Here is a 19,732-nt window from a genome sequence, read left to right as displayed (position 1 = left end):
TTAAAAATTTACATAAAAATCTATTTTAGTTTTGAAACGTTATTTTTCAACTGCATATTGGACTTTGCTACAACATCAAGATATTCTGCTGACGGTTTTGTGCTCATTAGAAGTAGGGTTGTAGCAGTCAGTTTACATTTTTACCAGAGTGAATGGTTATTTAATCAGTCCTGAGGCCATATTAACACAGAGCCTTTCAAATGAACGAGGCATCACCTGGCTTTGTGTGTGTGTGTGTGTGTGTGTGTGTGTGTGTGTTTCCGGCTGCCTCTAAAACAGGTTGGCAAAATTCCACTGTGCCATATGCTCCCTCAGACAGGGTATTCCAGACCAAGCGGTCATGGCGTTGGGCATCTGTGGCAGGATTTATCTGCTGCAGTGTGTTTAGTCTGTCTGTGCTTATTGACTGTCATTTGGGTACTGTTCAATGCCCCCGAATGCTCAAAGTCACGCTCAGACATGTGTAGGTCAGAATCCGCCAACAAGATTCACTCAAACCTCTGTGCTGAGTAACCACTTGAGTGAGGCCATAGCTTACGCTTCAGCATTTAGACACCACCACCGGAGAAAATTAGAAGCTTAGAAGCAGAGTCCACTCATCTGTCCAGCCTCCATTTTAAAGTAAATACTGTGAATATGTGAAGAAGTCAATAACAGAGAAAGGGAAACGGAGGGAGGGAAAAAGGGCAGAAAACCACATAGTAAAAGTGACCAATTAGACATCAAGATGCCACCCAATACTGGAGGAAAAGGCTCTGAGCACTGGTGAGTGGCCAATTATAGTACTTGCCCCGTTTCCCAGGAGTTGTATACAGTTAACAAGAAAGTGAGTTCAGATCAGTCTCTTATTGTTTTGTATCATTTTAATTACAAAGGGAATTTTCACACCATATGAGAATATCACTCAAAATGAGAAGGCTTGATTTCTATGGAAACAGAGAACTAATAGCCTCATGAGCAAGCATCAGCCAATGGAAATTCAAGATTTGATTGCATTTGTTGATAAGTTTGAAAATAACCCAGGGCTGTGAAGCTCATGTCATTATTATGACTATTTGAAAGGTATGTGCTGTCAAGATTGCTGGTTTTATTGACAGATGTCTGACAGCATACTGAAATGAGCACTATAGTACATCATAGATCCACCAACAGTAATGCACTACTCCAGTGGGACTCTAGTTGCTTTAAATGAAATGATCTGAGAGTAAATTGAATTGAGGTCATTATTAAGTACAGAGGACGCTTCTCAGCTGAAGTGTGTCAGTTTATCGACAAGCTCTTAAGATGCATTAGCTGTGTTGTGAATGTGGCATTCAGAATTCAGGTTTTGAAATTTGTGTCTCTTTTACAGTTTTTCAAAGTAACTGTAAATAAAATTTTGCATTATGTAGTGAGCACAGATTTTTCATTTCCCAAATATAATTTAGCAAGGCTGTTCAATTTACTCTGAGAACTGCCTTGAGAATTCTGAGCTATACTAAATAGATTGTATGATTGACAACTTTGACAAGTTTAATGACAATCCCTGGCCAACTTCTACACCTAAAGGATACTACCTGGCTGGTAGGGAAAGACCTTTAAAGACCATTAGAGACATAATTTTACCGCTTTATTAAGACATTTGTAAAGATACTTAAAAACGTTCACAGTTATTTTAGACTTAAGTATAGTCTGGATCTAGCCTACTATATTTTATGAAAAGTAAAAAAAAAAATACATATGTTAAGGTCTTTAAAAGTAAAAATCAATATGGATTTAATAATGTGTCAAAATTAAATTAAAAAGATCACACAAATGGAATGTTTGGTGACAGTCATATTGTAACACTGGATTACATGGAGCAAATATTTATTAAATCCAGTGGAGTTACCTAGAGTGATAAAAATAACATCAAAAGCCTCTGTTAATGTGTATGTGGGCAATGCAATCCAATTCTGTATTTCTCAAATACAAATCAGCAAAATATATACCAAAGCAAATATCACTGTTATCAGTGCAGTAAACATCACAGTGTTGTTTTGTGTTGTGTGACTGTGCAATGGATGGATCACAGATTAGTTTACATCTCAAAATGGCTGACATAAGCCCTCATTTCCATAAAGGTGTCCAAAACTACGACAGCATGCTACTGATTCTGCAGTAATGGCACAGGGGTCTGCTATTTTTTGAGCAACAGAAGAAACTACATTTTCTCTTCCACTTAAAATTCTGTCCCTGGACTCCAGCTGCTTTAAATTCTGAAGGGATAGAGGGATATGAAAACTACAAGATTAATAAAAGAGCATGAAGTAAAAAAGAAGAAAAAAGAGAGGAAAGAACAGAATTCGTGGGATGGAGATTGGCAGAGAACTGACTTCTTAGTTGGGTGGTTTCAGCTCTGTCTCTGCTGATATGAGGAGTATTTTACCTGCATGGTGGACCAATTATTTATGCTTGAATGCATCAGCACTAATTTTTTTGTGTGTGTGAGAGGAAATAGCACTAATTCAAATTTTTAAACACGATCACCTTAGCTGACCTCTTTTGCATACTGCATTACCAGAGAAACAAACCCTCTTGAATTTCTGCCATTAAACTTTATCATGTCCTTTGACTGAATGAGATGAATGGCTAACCTAACCCCCATTAGACACTGCATGAAACTGAGCATGAGCTCATCATCCAACTCACTTTTATTTAAATGACAGGAATTACAGAGGTTAATGGACAGAATAGTGGCTAAATGCTCTTTTCAGTACCACACCCTCCTGGCCCTGAGGGGAGGAACAGCAGAAGCGTATCTTGCATTGCTCTGCCCATGGCTGTCACGTTTAACACATTAACGCTCATCCTCACAACAGCGCAGTGGTCCCAAGACGACCCACCATACCCTGATTTCTTTCAGCTGCCTGTAAGGATACATCATCAATCAAAAATGAGCATTGGGATTGGAATCCACAGCCTCAAAAGTTGCTAAGGCTAAATTCGGGTCATCATTCTGCAATACAGGAAAGTGATTTTTCCCAAGGATGTTTCAGAGCATTGCCTAATTTGAAAATGAACTTATCCATCAGTTTAACATATCACTTTATATCGCTGACATTCTTCTCCCACCCGAACACACCCAATACCCCTCAGACCACATGAGTGATGATATGCTGGCCTGCTATTCAGACAAAGATGCATAGTATTTGCTAATAAAATGAGATTAGTGGGCCCCGGTGGCATCATTAACAGACAATGACATCTTAGTATAAGACTAGGCAATGTGTAGGACTATCTATACTCAATTAACCATTGCATTATTGTCTGATTTAATTTGGTGATTTAGTAAATTGATGAATTTTGTGTGATATCCTATCATTTTAGTGTCGAAAATGTATTCATGATCTTAGACATTCGCTGAGTGAAGAATGGAGACCAGTTAAAACTGAACTGTAAATATAAGTTGTAATATTAGTTGTAATGTAAGCTGTAGCTGTAAACTGGAATAAACACTGCACTATGGATCGTATTTTTTCAAATAAAATAATAAGATTTTAAAACATTTTGGACATGTAATTTATCATAATAATCATATCTGAATATTACTTTCATGAATATTCTTTGACAAAGATTATCATTTCCAATACATTTAGAGTAATCTTTTGACAGGGATGCTGGATTAGATTCCTCATAGAAGGACGTGATAGATTTCAAACTATATTATGTATTTTAGTTTCAGATAATTCAACAAAGATGCATCAGTTTATTCTTCACCAGGATGTTATCTTCAGGAAGTATAAACGCAGATTCCAAGTTTGAAATAAATTCAAGGACAAAGTAAACAATAGCAAGAAACCACTGAAAAGCCATAAAGGAGAATCAAATGGTATATTTCTTTCTCTCTTTCAATCCTTAGTATGCTTTAATGGTTAAACATTTCAAGTTCCGGAATTAATGTCAATTTAAATGGTTAAAAATCACTATTAGTAAAAGCTGATAGATAACTAAGCTGAATACTATCTCTACATGTTCTCACAGCAAAATATTTTTAGAGCTAATGCTTTCAGGCTAATTCATCACATAATGAGAAGTATTGTGGACTTACCAAAATATCTCATTGGAAGGAGAACCTCTCCAGTGAAAGAGACTGGGAGCCATTACTGTGTCATTATTGGTGAGTCAGTAGGATACAAGCTCATGTCCACATGTAGCCTACTGTAAAATTTGGTAAAAATTCCCTTTGACATTTTTTTTTTTCTCAAATAGAAAACCTTAAGAGAGTAGCCCCACACATCAGTGTCATATTCCATTGATTAAAGAGAAAACATATGAAATCGTTCAGGTCTTGGAATTTTAATCTTGGAGTTCAAATCTGGAAGGTTACGTGGAACATTGTAAGTGGAACCCTGCAGTTTCACACAAGAAGCAATTCAATTAGTAAGGTAAGGTACTGATCAAACGTAACCCTTTGATGTGGTTTCTTGATGAAATTCGACAAATCAAAATGACTAAATGTTTCTAAATATTTGGCAAGGCCAAAGGTATTAATAGCATTGCTTCTCGGTTTTCAGCACCTTCCCAGTAAAGACAGCTCCTGTTAAACTCCGCTCCACTAGCACTGGAGAAGCGTCAACCCACCACAGTGAATCATCCTCCAAATTACGCAATGTCGATCAACGCCGATGTGAATCCTAGATACCAGAGTATAGCATAGAGATGTAACTACCACCTGTGCACGCACTAGTCCTGTTATGAGGCCTTCACAGGGTTAAGAGTTCTATACTCCATCTCCGGAGAGTAGGAGACCTAATAGAGATAATCGCTACAATTTCCATGAATACCGTCGCAAACTATATAAGGCTAAAGGGAATGTTCATGGTTATTTCCCATAGTGTGGTTATGAGAATAGCTTTTAGGATACCGCGTCCGTGTTACTGGAGTTCGTTTGGATGAAATGTCTGTCATTCTTCAAAAGACCCGCAGACACAGTATCACAGTTTAACCACTCGCATTTAGAGCATGGCAAGGGACACGTGAACGGAATATGAACGACCCAAACGCCATATTCTGGCGAAAGTGACGGTAAGTAGAGCAACAGAGGGATGCGAGCGAGCGAGCGAGCGGGCGAGAAAGAGACACAGTGAGAGAGAGAGAAAGAGAGAGAGAGCGAGAGAGAGAAATCAACCAGACCACTGTCGCACCACCAGCACCTCAAAATCCCTGAATCCTGATCTCTGACTTGACAGATAGATAGATAGATAGATAGATAGATAGATAGATAGATAGATAGACAGATAGATAGATAGATTCTTAAATGACAGAATACAATGAAGGGCTAATAAATGTAGGGTTTAGAGGGGAGGGTGATTGATGCGTTTAATACAGCTTTAAAGAACGATGCTGATAAGTAGTTACTCACGCATTTTGCAGTAAGTGTGTATTTGATGAAGGCAGTAAATGGCAGATCCCATGCAGCCGAACCAACCCCGAGTTAATGTAAAATCCATGCACGATTCACCGAGACTTGGGGCTACGGCGCTCCTGGCAGCACTGAATCACTCTATAGACCCAAAAAAAAGAAAAAAGAAAAAAGAAAGAGAGAAAGAAAGAAAACCACACACAGAGGGGAGGCAAAATTCACAATCAGAAGACGAAAAAGCCGAAGAGTGAATCAGACCGAGTGAGACACGTCTTCCAAAAAATAATAATAATTTTAATATTTATCTTGTATCCAAATCCAGTTAGCCTAATAACGAGAGGGAAACCGTTTGGTTTTCAGCTACCTCTCCAGAACTGCTATTCTGATGGCGAAAAATCCAGCGGAGTTACTCAGGAGATGCTGTGTCCCAGTGAGCAGTCCGCCTCGCTCACGTTCTTTAAATCGTTAACACATCCAGCACCGCAATCCACAGACTGAACGTTCAACGCCGACTTTCTCGCTACCGTCTCAAAGCCCCGAAAGAGACTGCTTGACTCCCTTTGAGTCTTTGAATCAGCGTAGTTCTTCCCTCTTACCCAATATTCAGCGATCGCTGGTTTCGTGGGGGAGAGCACAAAAAAGAACGGAGCCCTTCCAAAACTAATGTTCTAAAAAAGCGTGATAAAACCGACTAGGCTCATTCCGTTGATAATTTTGAGATGATACAATTCAGAATCAGAAATGGCATCGGTACCGCATGCTCCTGGAAACATCACAGGCTGTGTGCCGTTTACATATTGCACTGCATGCCATGCTCTTCCATGCTGCCGTGTCTTTCTCACAAGACAAAATCTGACTCACTCTCTCTCTCACTGCACACTCATTTGTAAATGCTCGTATTTGACTTAGAGTGAGCCAAAGAGAGGCGTGTGTTTCAGGTTTACAGAACTCGTTAATGAATATCTGAGAAACTGACGTTGTGGTTAAATTTGCATGTCCCCACAATATTCAGAGGAGTGTATCCCTGTTACTGTTGGGAGTGACAAATTCTGTTTTGGACTGGATTAAGCGTAAGAACCTTTAGTAACAGTAACATGCAGTTGAGTGGAAAGACGCAATTTTGATAGAGAGACAAACTTGTGCTTTTGTGTGTGTGTGTGTGTGTGTGTGTGTGTTCACGATAGATAATACGGACACAAGATGAGATAGGATTGCCACCTACTGGCGTCTTCCTCACAACTGATCCGTGACCATCTGAAATTGCACCAAGCATTATTGCATTTACAGGCATTTTCAGGGAATATCTTGAGCCTGAATTGTGCCATATTGTATGCCATTCTCAGAATGAAAAGACTGAATCGTAAAATGTCCAAGTACAGCTTGTTTGTTGCTTCTTTATGGTGTCCTCTGTTGTTCTTAGAGTGATTAGAGTGTCTTTAATCAAATTAAAATAATATTATAAGACGTAGGTTTTCAGAGACCACAGAAATAATGAAGAGGAGCAATTTCAATTAATTACGGTATGTGGATAATTAATTAATTCAGAGACTGAAAGCAATTCTGAACTTTTAACAGGGAAAATAAGCCAACGAACAAAAGCCAGGCAGATGAGAGGGTGATCTAAGTTCCTGCCTCTCAACTTATCTTCTCCCTGAAATGGCCAATTACCCATCAACCTTACAGTTGGCCTGATGGGTCAGTCAGATAGCTTCTTAAGTACCTGTGTAGTTAGACCATTTTTTTTTTAGAAGAAACACAATGTTCCAAACATTTTCAATGAAATTATACACATAGATTGAATCAAGGCATGCCAAGGATTTAGTCAATCAATCAGTCAATCAATTAATCCATCAATCAAGAAAATTCTGCCTTTCTTAGACAACTGGTCAAGTTCAAGCGGGAGGGAAAAGATTTTTTCTGTTGGGTCAGCGTGTCTGTCTAATATTATGTTAACAGAGGTTTTCTCTCTCTAAGTGCGTGGACAGAAACAATGAGCTCTGGGTAATTTGTCCATTGTTTCCCAGGTATCGATTTGGATCATAGATCCTCTCTCCATTTTGACCACAAAGGCAGTTGTTGCTCTCATATAAGGTTTGATGGGGGTACAAAGAGATGAGATCACAGATAGTCTTCGTGACTTTCATGTATTATATGAATCCTTTAAACAGTATAATATCACGCCACTTTCTGTTCAGTGACAATACATGATGTCCTACATAACATTACTGGGCTGTTCTGAGGATAATTGGTTCCATTTCCTCTGAGTCAGTTCTGTGTTTTTTTTTCACCTGTGTTTACAGCACAATAGAGTAACCCTGTTGTGTCACAACCAATCACTTCTCCTAAACCTTTGAAAGTAAAAATAGAGCGAGCTCACCCAAGATAACTCCTCCCCACCAATAATCCTTTATCCCTCGCTTCCAATGTCTTAAATGTACATCTGCAACATTCAGTTATTACATAACCATTTCATAGCCATTAAGATCACCAGTCTTTTTGAACAAATATTGTAGACCAGATGTGTAAGGGGAAGATCTAGCATTAGATCAGTCCAACTGAATCATTTTGAGTTTTATATTGCTCACATAATTCATTTATACAACACTTCCAAGTGTGCCTCATAATGTCTCATATTCTGCCTCTTTGATTGTGTGTCATAACATGTTTAACTCTGTCTTATTATAACAGTATAACATTTATAACAGTTATGATTCTGTTTACAACCATTTTAATTATGTCTCATTAAAACATACCTGAGCTCCTTGCTGTCTTAGCAAACATGTGACTGCATATATTCGATATTACATGTACTGCTGTTCCTTGACCATCAGAAAAAAAAAGCAGTTGATATACAAATTGTTGGATAATATATCAATCAGAAGTGTGCTTGCAACTTTTATAATTGTATTTCATGGAATATCAGACAATGGAAATATTTCGTTCGCACTGTCTAGTGGAATAGTATGTTGGATCATTTTCAAGCCTTGTGCAATAATGTAATATGCCTAAAGATATGTTGTGTATTGGATGACCGAAAAAATAACCAGACTATAATTATATATTCTTATTCTATCAGACTACAGCTTTTCAATCAGCTCAGTTAACATTATTATGTTATGATGACAGATGCATATTACAGGGCCACAAATTCTGTTCAAGGCTGCTGTCCAGTTTTACAGATGTTTTCACCTCAAAGTTTTCTTCTCCTGCTCAAGTTAACTTTTACTTGTTTTTTTTTTTTTTTAATTTGTTAACAGATGCCCATTGTATGTTTATCATTTTGAGACAGGGAACCAGTCACACTTATGACCGTGACAAATTACACTAAGTGACTGTGTCTTCAAGTGCACCTGAATTATCTAAGGCAACAAATGAATATGTAGTGTACTAAAGATATGGGCAAGCATACACATGACAGAACCCACAAGAAAGGAAAGGAATTTAAAAGTGCATGATCTGTAAGGGCTGTGCTTATGGTGTTAAGGACTAATGGCACACACGTGTTGTTCACATTGTATTGAGCTTAGCCTTAGGCTAACCTTTGCTCCAGGCTAATGGGAGTCTCAGGCCACTGTTGCCTGTGTTCACATTCAGAAACCTTGGGTAAAGGTGAAGCCTTGGGCTAAGCATTCATACAAACTAAGACAAACAAACCAACTCACGGTCAATGTGTTCTTTGTAATTACACAATCTTATTTTGAAATAGCCACTAAATTAATGGACATTAATTGTTTTTATCCATATGATGCTGCTGTTCTTTGCTGCAGAAACATCAATTAACTGACTGTCACTTATTAGAAAAAAAAAGCCAATTCTAATGTTTGAAACATTACAGGCAACAAACAGATACTGTCAATGAACATCAAATTCAGGTAAGATTGAGCTTGTTTAGTGCAAACTGGTAGTGTTTAGCAGTGATTTACAATGACATCACCTGAATACGACATTTTCGGTCTCCAAATTGGACAATATACATTTGACTTTACTATACATTCGTTTATGATTCAAGCAGCTTTCACTTTGCCAGACTAAGATCAGTTCTTTTTACTTTGTTTGATGCTCATAATACAATGATGTGGCAGACAAACAACAACTGTGATTGGACAGTGGTAAAATTCCACATTGCCAACAGTACCATAACATGCCCCCTCTCTCACACATAGTTTTAACACCGTGTCTTGGATGATTTGTGGGGCTCATCAGAGAGTTAGTTTGAATTAAGCCTGTTCTGAAACAAGGCATGCTAGCATAAGCCCACAGCTGCTGCTGGACCACTTATGAGAGTGAATACTCTCCTAACCCAGGGCTAAAGTGCAGCCTGAACAACCACTCTGTTGTCTTCCTTTGCCTATTTTATTAAGTCCTATGTTTAATTAATGTTTCACCAGCAAAGAACAGAAGCAATATGTCGATGAAAAGCTCAAATTAATGTCTGTTAGCTTAGCTGGAAAGGGTGTTCCAAAGTAACACAGTGTCAAGCTACAAAGTAAACCTTGGTTGTTGGTTTGTGGAACACACTTAGCCTGGTGCCTCAGGGAGCATGTGTAAACACTTACCCTTAGGCTGCACCTTTTCTCAAGGTTAATGAATGCCTGTGTGAACACTGTCTAAGGTGCCCCCAGACCACCATTGGCCTTGGGCTAAAGTTAACCCAAGGGTAAGCTTAATGCAGTTTGAATAGCCCTTTTACATCCACCGATACAATTATATGTTTATAAACTATTACCTTTGTATATTTTCAGAAGCTCATTTTATGCTGAAATGAACAAATTAATTAAAATGTGTAATACTCTAGAGCAATGCAATTAATAAGGAAGAATTTTTAGGGATCATACACGGTTTTAAAGACACAAATTTGTTATTTTCTTGCTCTGAACTGTGACAAAATGTACCTGGCAGCTAAAGTTTATGATGGCGATCTCTAAATAGTAACTGAGAATGTTGAGTCTAAATATTGTTGAATACGCATAGATTCAGTGAATATGACCTTCTATGAAATTTTCACGAAGAGACAGCTGAACAAAACAGGATGGATATAAATGGAAACAGAAAGAATAGATTGACAGCAAAACACAGACATAAAGGGAAACAGGCATTTTAAAAAGTGTTGTGCCACATTCCAAAATTGTTGTCAAATAAGTGTAAAATTGAGAGATGACGGCATGACAGAGATGGTTAAGTGGGCTTTTTTCAATCTTTTGGACTAAAAATTCTTCTCTCCTACTGACATCCAAAAGCAGCATGTTTTGGCTTGCTTTATTTTTTGCTAAATGAAAAAGTCTCAGAGACTTTAGATCCCCTAACAGAATACTTATCAGCGTAGAACTATAAGCACAAAGTAAAGCTAAATATGATGGTTAGTGGATTGTTTACATGTTGGCTGAATGACGACTTTAAATGATAAAAATGCACAATGAAGAATTTGCTATCTACTTTGGGCTCATAGATAGTCTCCACCCTTCTTGTCTGGGACCTGCTGGTTGGATAACACAGACCTGCAGCTTTCTGGGACAAACTTCAAAAGGTAAAAAAAAAGAAAAATGGCGGGGGGGCAGGGGGAGGCGAGAGGAGAAACTTGAAGGGCTCTCTAAAGCTACCAAGGCTGTCTTTAAATTATTAACACTGCTGTCCCACTACTCTTGTTTTTTTTTTTTTCCTGTCTTGCTTAAATATTAAATGGCATCCCCTTACAGTAGAATATCTATATGATGACGCCCACGCAGAGAGCAAAGGCAGATCTGACTCTTCTGGGCTGGCTGGGTCCTGTCCCAGAGAGAACAAGATGCCTTTCAACTTAACTTGGTGCGTGACTTTGTGATGAAGACTGCTTGCACCACTGGACTAAATTTAGTAGCTCGTAAACCAATGAGAGGAGCATTGTATTTCCCAGCTATGGGAGCCAGTAGCTGTGTTTCTTACATTCAGACCCAGGTTTTGAATCCTAATTATATCTCACTCTTTTATGTCACTAAAATTGCTGTGATGATAATAATAAGCCTGTTCATTTCCATTGACAATGCAAGAGGTTACAAGAAAATGGTTTAACAATACATCATCATTCTCCTTACTGTTCCATAGGCACATCAGAAAGGTTCTAGAAAAGGAATGCCAAATGCACGTCTTCGTCAATGCTTGAATGTTAGCACATAGCTCTTGTTTTGATGTAGTATATTCATCACAATGCTAGACACATGCGAAATATTTCAAAATTTCGTGCATAAACAAATGACAACAATAAGGCTCAGTGAAACCTGTCCCATTGAAACAGAGTGCTATCTGATGTAATGTTTTGGTTTTGTATAATACAGAAGCTCTGAAGTGATTCCTCCGAGAGATGCCTCCAGAAATTAGTTGCTGTCCATGCTAAGTTGAGCTCCAGTGCTGCAGCCCAAGTTATTTTCAGCTCAAGTGGATAAGACCAGAATTAATTAAGTTCCCTCAGAAATATTGGCTGGTTCTCTAGCAGAGACTGAACCCTCTCCCCTTCACACCTCACAGTTACTTTTCTTTGTAAGTGTGTGCGTCTGACAGCACTCATCCTAAGTGTCCTATAAATGTATGAATGTCACTTTGGCTAGGAGCTGATCAGAGTTAAATAATACAGTGCAGTTTTATCTATCTATCTATCTATCTATCTATCTATCTATCTATCTATCTATCTATCTATCTATCTATCTATCTATCTATTTGTCTGTCTGTCTGTCTGTCTGTCTATTATAACCATAAGTAGTCATGCTCAGACTGTTGAAAAATTATGGTCAGGGTTATAAATGTACCTGTATATTATAAATTTTCAACATGCAATTAGATGAACTGACTATTGTGAACAATTCATGTTGCAAATATGAACAGTCTGAACTCTTAATGGATCTGTAGTGGAGCAAATTTTGAACATTACGACATTAAATAGCTGCCTTTCAAAGATGGCAAACATTATAGGTTCCAGAGAAACACTGATTAACAAAGGATGGTTGTTCAGCCATAAAAAAGAGGTCATTCATGAAAGGCAACAAAATGTTTCCTTTACAAACATCACCTTCATCAACCAAAACAAAGTCTATGTGTCTCATTTTAGCAACTGAAGTACACGATTTTGTTCAAGTTTAATGGGCTGTTCATAATAAAGAGCCAATATACAATTTCTATTTTATTTTATTTTGCAGCCATTGGCAAAAACCTAGGAAACATCCCAGATAGAGATGATAATCTCCAAAAAAAATAAAAACAGAAACAGTCTCGTTCTTCTATTGTATAATGTGTGTATAATATTTTGTTCCTCTAGTTGATCACTATGAATGCAACCTCCCCCAAAAAACTGCATACAATGTTGCTGTAAAGTGCCTGTGACCTTATGCAGATCCTTCTGAAAGCAAGGCAATACAATGGACAGGACAACTGAATCTGCTAAGAAAGCTATATATTTCACACCCTTCTTTAATGAGTCAGGGTGGTGCATGATCCCCTCACCTAGTCCTAGCTTTATTAACTGCTTCCCTTGCCCTTTAAATGCCACTCAGACATCTTCCTTTTGGGTGCATCAGAAAAGACACTTGCCCACCAAAGCAGGGTCCCAGGTCTGAATCCGGGTCTTTGCAGGGCCTCCGGCTCGGCCGGGTGTCCAGATGAACACAACTGATGGTGTTCACGGTTGGAAAGCTGGTAGGGGATTGAATCCCTGTTGCTACAACAGCAGCAGGTGTTGATTGGTCAGGGCACTAGATGAGTGGTGAGTGGACGTGGGGAGCATACCATGAACCTCTGTACGTGTTACAGCTCCTGGAGAAAAGCAGTCAACAAGTCAACATGTATTGGAGGGGTTCATGGGGTGGACTACACCTCCCTTGGCTTGCATAGGGGTTTTGCAGACAATGAGGACTAGAAAAACAAGGGAACTGGTGATCAATAAATTGGGTGAAAAGTGGATGAAAATGCAAAAAAGCTGATCTTCCTTTCAAACAGACAGATCATTACTCATATGAAATTAGCTATACAGTGATTGATGTGCCTGACACTCTTGGGAAGAAAACAGAAAAAGAAGGTATGTGCCCTTGGCAGGCAGAAATGGCAAAAGAAGGTTTGCAATTCCTCTAGGGGTCCTTGGCATCTTAAAATGCTTCTGGCAAAAAACAGAAAGAGCAGGTAAATAAGGCATGGAAAAACATTGAAAACAGAGCTCCTAGCCAGCAGATCAGCACTGAAAGGGTAAGTAGCCTCAGCAAAAAAAAAAAAAAGAAAAAAAGAAAAAAAAAGAAAAAGATCTAAACAACTAATGAATAATTCAGGTTTTAGGGAAAGTATATACATCGCGAAATATTACAGAAAAATTACACGCTTGGAGAAAAAAAAATGCCAACCAAGTGTAAAGGATTTATCATAACATTGCAGATATTTAGCAGACTGATTAAAAACCCAAAGAACATTCAAAATACAACCACTATGGAATATTAAGTAGTACATTCCTTGCTGGAAACATATCCCCATGGAACACTGGATCAAACAGACTGGAGGCTCCAGTGCATCTTGTTGAGGAAGAAGTTCAATTTGCTGAACGAATGTCTTTAAACTAGTGCATATTCACAGCATGAATTGCACGATCAACTTTGAAGTTGTGAGGTTTTCTGAAGTTTGACATTTTATTCTCCAGTTTAACTTTAGATTTCATAATGAGAGCCGAGCAAACAAGAACGCAGAGAAAGATGAATAACTTTGACATCAGAAATATGATGCTACTTAAACTTTAGTGTTCTATCATTTCTTCTCCCCACCATTTTCTTCCAAATATGGAATGGCCTATTACCTATGAAGTCTCATAAGACTCTTCCTTAAATCGCAGCCACTGCAAGATGAGTAACATTTGCACGATGTTCCTCTGATACACATGAAGTCAGCAACTGCAGTGACTTCTCAAAACAAACTGCTTTGCACTGCAACATAATGCAACTGGAGAAAAGCATTCATGCAACAACAACTGCAATGCCAAGGAGTGACAGGAGAGACTACATCCAACACACCCGCACCCAATTATGTTCCCTGGATCCCCAGTGTGTGGGACAGAAAGGATTCATAGTTGGAATCTCCAAATGGATGACTTGCCTTTTCACTTTAATACAGTCTCTTAACTTGATGAAACATTCGGGGTCTGATGTGCTGTCTATCATTTCTGATGCCACTATGACAACCTTAAAAGAAACCTAAAAGAGCCTCATTCCTCACTTCGGTGACATTTTATGGTACTTCTAATTTGAAAGTTGGTGAATATTATTGCAATGGATCTTACTCAAAGATATTATATTGTTGATTGGTGATATGTAAAAAGTCTTGCAACACCAATATGTTCACCTTTAACAATTGTTCTACAATCTGTTGATGTAAAATTACTTTGAATACATTTATTTGCAGACTGCACTGATAGAGGATATTGTAGCTGGTGCTAACTACGAACATTCTTCTCACTGGTGTAGCCTATTTCAATGTGGATAAATTGATTATGAATCAGCCGCATGTTGTGCATTTTGCTTTTTTGAAACTTTGTAAGGACCTCTTCTCTTTTGATGTTAAGCACAGGAACATCCTGTGTTGTAGTCTTACTACGTGATGTCTCTTGAGCGCATTGCTGAATACCAGTCAATGCAGAAAAGGGAAGGTGCTAAAACCTACTTTGACCCATATTCTAAATTCTCACATGTATTCTTTTTCCCAGCAAGTGACAGCTATTCAGGATGGATCCAGATGTACTAACATAACACCTACTGGGAATATACAAGTTAAAGATAGATCATTATCAAGAACCTGAAACACAGTACAAATTTGTTGATACCTTCAAAGTATTCCAGATCAATAGAAAAAAAATGCACCAGCACAGCACTCACAATATTCCACAACATAACAACTGCAGTGAATTGAATAAGACTATAAATATTCAGATGCATCATGCTGCTATACAGGTCTTCAAGATATACTATCATCTAACATGCAGTGCCGGCACTAGGGAAGGCCAAATAAAATTGTTGCCCCCTTTTAACCTGGCCTGGGCAATAAAACGATAGTGAAATGTAACTGATAGACACTTCATCAACAGCAATAAGAAAACTGTTCTATACAATGTTCGATAATTTCACTTAAATGCATTAAATGCAAACTGCAAGGAAAGCACATAACGAATACGCAAAGTTCGGTTGCATGGAAAAACCGCATGCCCCGCCCCACCCGTCTCATAAACAGCCGATCATTACCCTTGATAATGGAGCGTGCCTCAAGTGACACACAAACAGCCAATCATTTCACAGGTGTATGGTTCGGTTGCACCATCGGTACTTGACACAACAACAGAAACAATGTGTAGAGAGAAAAAATGTGTGCAGATGGTATGGAAATTGTTGATGAGAGTAAGGTGGTTAAATTCAAAATTATGACGGAGAATCAGGGCCAAACTGAAGAGCAAAACATTACTGAAATTTCAAGAATAAAATCGTAATAGTACGAGAATAAAGTCGTAATTTTACAAGAAAAAGGTGACTATATTACAAGAATGAAGTCGTAATTTTACAAGACAACAGGTGTAATTTTAGGCTACGTGTTATCTCAGAGGGGAGATATCGGAAGAGCTGCCTGCCACCTGCGTTAAAATGAGGAACCTGGAGCATCTTGTGAAGTTATACTTTAGTATCGGTTTCACAAATAATTAAATACTTTTGGCACATCACCACCACATTATCATAAATATCAGGACTTGAAAAAAATTGTGCAGGAAACTGTCTATTCTGAAGAATGGACTTGGAGGAAATTGCCTCTTCTGTTACGATTTTATTCTCGTAATAGGCCCTATTATGATTTTTTGCATACAATTTCAACTTTATTCTCGTAATATTATGACTCAATTACGACTACGACCTTATTCTCGATATCCCAGAATTTTTCCAATACTCCAATACTCCAATACTCCATCATACAAAATAAAGTGGTTAAATTGAACCTTTTTTTCTTTTCTCCTGAAATCAATCAAAATAGGTCATTAAAAGTGATCAATAATAATCGATATAGACTGAAAGGAAACATTTTATGAAGATCATTTTTTCAGCTATATCACCCAGCCCTAAGCTTAATCATAATGTACACGTTTGCCCCCTTGCAAATCTCAAATGCCCCCTCAGTCACTGCACCCTTCAGCTGACCCTGGCTCAGGACTTGTTGAGGGTCAACATATCCCAAGGGCAAAGTCCACATATTCCTGTGTGCTCAGACTAACAAGACCATGTCAAGTCTCAATCATAGTCAGCACATTCTTAGCCCTCATCTCTCACCTGCCCCTTCAGACGTCTGTTTGCCTTGTTTCATCTGTCAGCTTTCATTAAGACATCCCAGGATCCTGACCTTTCATTTCTCCACCTCTCCACAGGGACAGCAGCAGATTTAGATCAAACTAAGTTTGTGAGAGTAGTGTGCATTTGGCTCAACCTTAAACAGTGTACACTTAGATCTTCTCATTTGAGAGTATGTGGGGATTTTAACTAAAAAAAAATAATCAGTGCAGTGAAAGAAGAATGTATATGCACATATATGGATACAAAAAACTTTCCACCCAAAACTGTTAATTTACTCTTCCATATATTCAAACGCGCTGTCTCAAGCGGTGGTCCCAGTTAATCTCTTTTGATGTTAACACTTGCTGTGTGCTGAGATCTCCTCATAGATCTCATGATAAACCTTTCCATATGTTAACCAGTGTTACTTGTTAAATGATTGCTGAAACATTAATTAAGGCTGTCAGCCATTAGGTTGGCCTGCAGAGTCCTGTAATCACTCATTTATTCATTAGTGATTGTAGCTATGTTTCATAGAAATTGGATCCCTTACTATGAGAAAACAGCTTCCTTCTTTCAAACCCCTGCCTGTGGCACTGTGTAAATTTACAACACAAAAAAAAATTGCAAGCAGGTACTTCTAGAGGACTCCTACCATGCACCACATACAGCACTGCTCTGAGGACCAAAGCAAGACTCAGTCTTCAGCCTTTCCATTTGCACTTTACATACTGTTTGTGAAAGTACTGTATTTGCATCTAAAAATAGATGACAGACAGTATATGAATACAAACCCATATGATATCCATGTGCAGCCCTGTATTTAGTATTTTAAAGTAATTGCAACATAGTCACAAAAAATAATAACATGCAACTTACACATAACCGAGGAAGTGGGAAAGACACTATAGAATTAGTGGGTATGGTTGTCGTGCTTCTTCTTCTTATTATTATTATTATTTTTAATAAAAAAAAACCTTTTCTGACTCATTTGCCTATATAAAGGAAATATTGACCTTGCTGCTGGATATCCATGTGACAGCACCATGTATGTTTAACCTTTTATTAAAACTATATTTCATAAAAATGACAGCTGTTCTCCAACAGCCTCCCAAATCGAACTATAGAAATAAATGATTGAAATCCTTACTTAAGGACATGGAGGATTCTCACAAGTGTTCTGTCACTCACTCCAGGTACAGTAGCCCATGAAACTTTCATCCTAGGTGCTCTTTCTTTCTCTCATTTTCATCCCTAGGCAAAGAAAGCGTACCAGATGGTGACTAGAATCAAAGAACACTTCCCCCAAAAAGCAGTCCTCCAGTGACTCAGCTTTGCAACTGGAGTGAACAAGAGCTTCTGTCACAGAGAAGTACACTTGTCTTTAGATATTCCTGTTTCAGTCTTGAGATGAAAAAATGGGGGAGGTATGAGAAAAAGAACATAGTATTCCCAAACTTGACCTGGCATATGAAACATACTCCTGTCTTTCACCTCACACACTCTGAGGAGCTGCAGCACTAAAGCATACCTTCTCTCTCTCTCTCTCTCTCTCTCTCTCTCTCTCTCTCTCTCTCCCTCTCTCTCTCTGCCTCTCTTTTGGCCACTGAATGACATTGTACTGCATTGCATTATGCTCTGCTCCACACCCCCTCCCCTCGCTTTCTCAGCCACACGTGAGGAGACATGGAGCGAGTCTAGACTACAAATCAGCCAAACCTCCTGGATTTTCCAAAGGCAGCTAAGGTTTTCAGATCCCAAGTCAAGGCTTTTCAATATATGGCAATGACAGAGACACATTGTCTCTGCTGCTGTTTTCATATATATATACACACACACACACACACACACACACATATATATGCATATATATATATATATATTCAACATTTAAATTAGATTCCTTTTTAAAAGGCTGGCCTGGGATTTGTCATATTTCGACTGATTCTTGTTTGAGGGTATGTGTTGAGCACCAATAATGTCTTTTCAGCACAACCAAATATGATAAAATAAGCTGTGTCAAATCTTTGTAGTGGATTTAGTAAGAAGGATAGGTGCATTATGAAATGATATGGAGAGTTCACTAATTGCGTTTTAAAATGTGACTTTAGATAATACCAGTCTCTGTGATATCACTGTCAGTGAGGACACCCTAACCTTTCTGGAGGCTTTGTGTCCCTTGGTAGAAAAGCCTTATCCCTAAGGCTCTTATGATCTCTGGCACAGACTTATCACACCCTGCTTCACCATCATTTGCTATCATTTAATGACAAGACTCTGGGCAAAGGAGTAAGCATTAGGCAATCTGAAAACATTTGCTCCTGATACTTTGCTTCAAGTCATGTATTAAAGTAATTAACTGTGATCACCAAATAGAGTCATTTGTGTGTGGGGGGGGGGGATCACCCTTAATATAATTACAACATACAGAAACACTATCTTGACTGTCTTGTGTAGTTTGTAGAAAACGGTGCATATTGTATTATTATATAGAAGTGTTTAGTCCATGGTGTACCTCACTAGAGTGCATTAGTGAAATTATGGGGAGGCACTGTGTGAACCAGTTAGACATTATCTTCATAATTTTGTAAGTATTAACGTTATCTAATTCATTTTTAAGATAATTTTTAGAGAGCTTAGGTTCCACAACTATTACTCACAGCACAGAACCAGTTCTCCAGGACATTCAATGTGGGGCAAAGTGCCAAGTATTTTTGCCCAAGCTGTTCTTCATTTCACAAAGGCTTTTTTTTCTGTATCCCCTGTACAACAAAATGTCTCTCCTCATCCAACAACCAATGCCACTATATGTATCTAGTCCATAAATGGATTTAGCTTCTGAAAAAGGACTCAGATCCACCAAAAAAGCATTTGAACTCACTCACTGTTTTCCTTTGACCTCTTTGGAAATAATAAGAATCCTATGTGATAACCTCATCAATCAAGTGAAAGAGTCTTTAGGGGAGAGACTCCCTGGTCGTGTTTGGCTCTGTATGATGGATGATCTGAGGCTTTGGCCTCCTCAAAGCCCACAGACTCAGAGCCTCAA

Source organism: Chanos chanos, chromosome 2, assembly GCF_902362185.1.
Source record: "Chanos chanos chromosome 2, fChaCha1.1, whole genome shotgun sequence".
Classification (NCBI taxonomy): domain Eukaryota; kingdom Metazoa; phylum Chordata; class Actinopteri; order Gonorynchiformes; family Chanidae; genus Chanos; species Chanos chanos.
Note: the sequence above shows the minus strand (reverse complement) of the source record.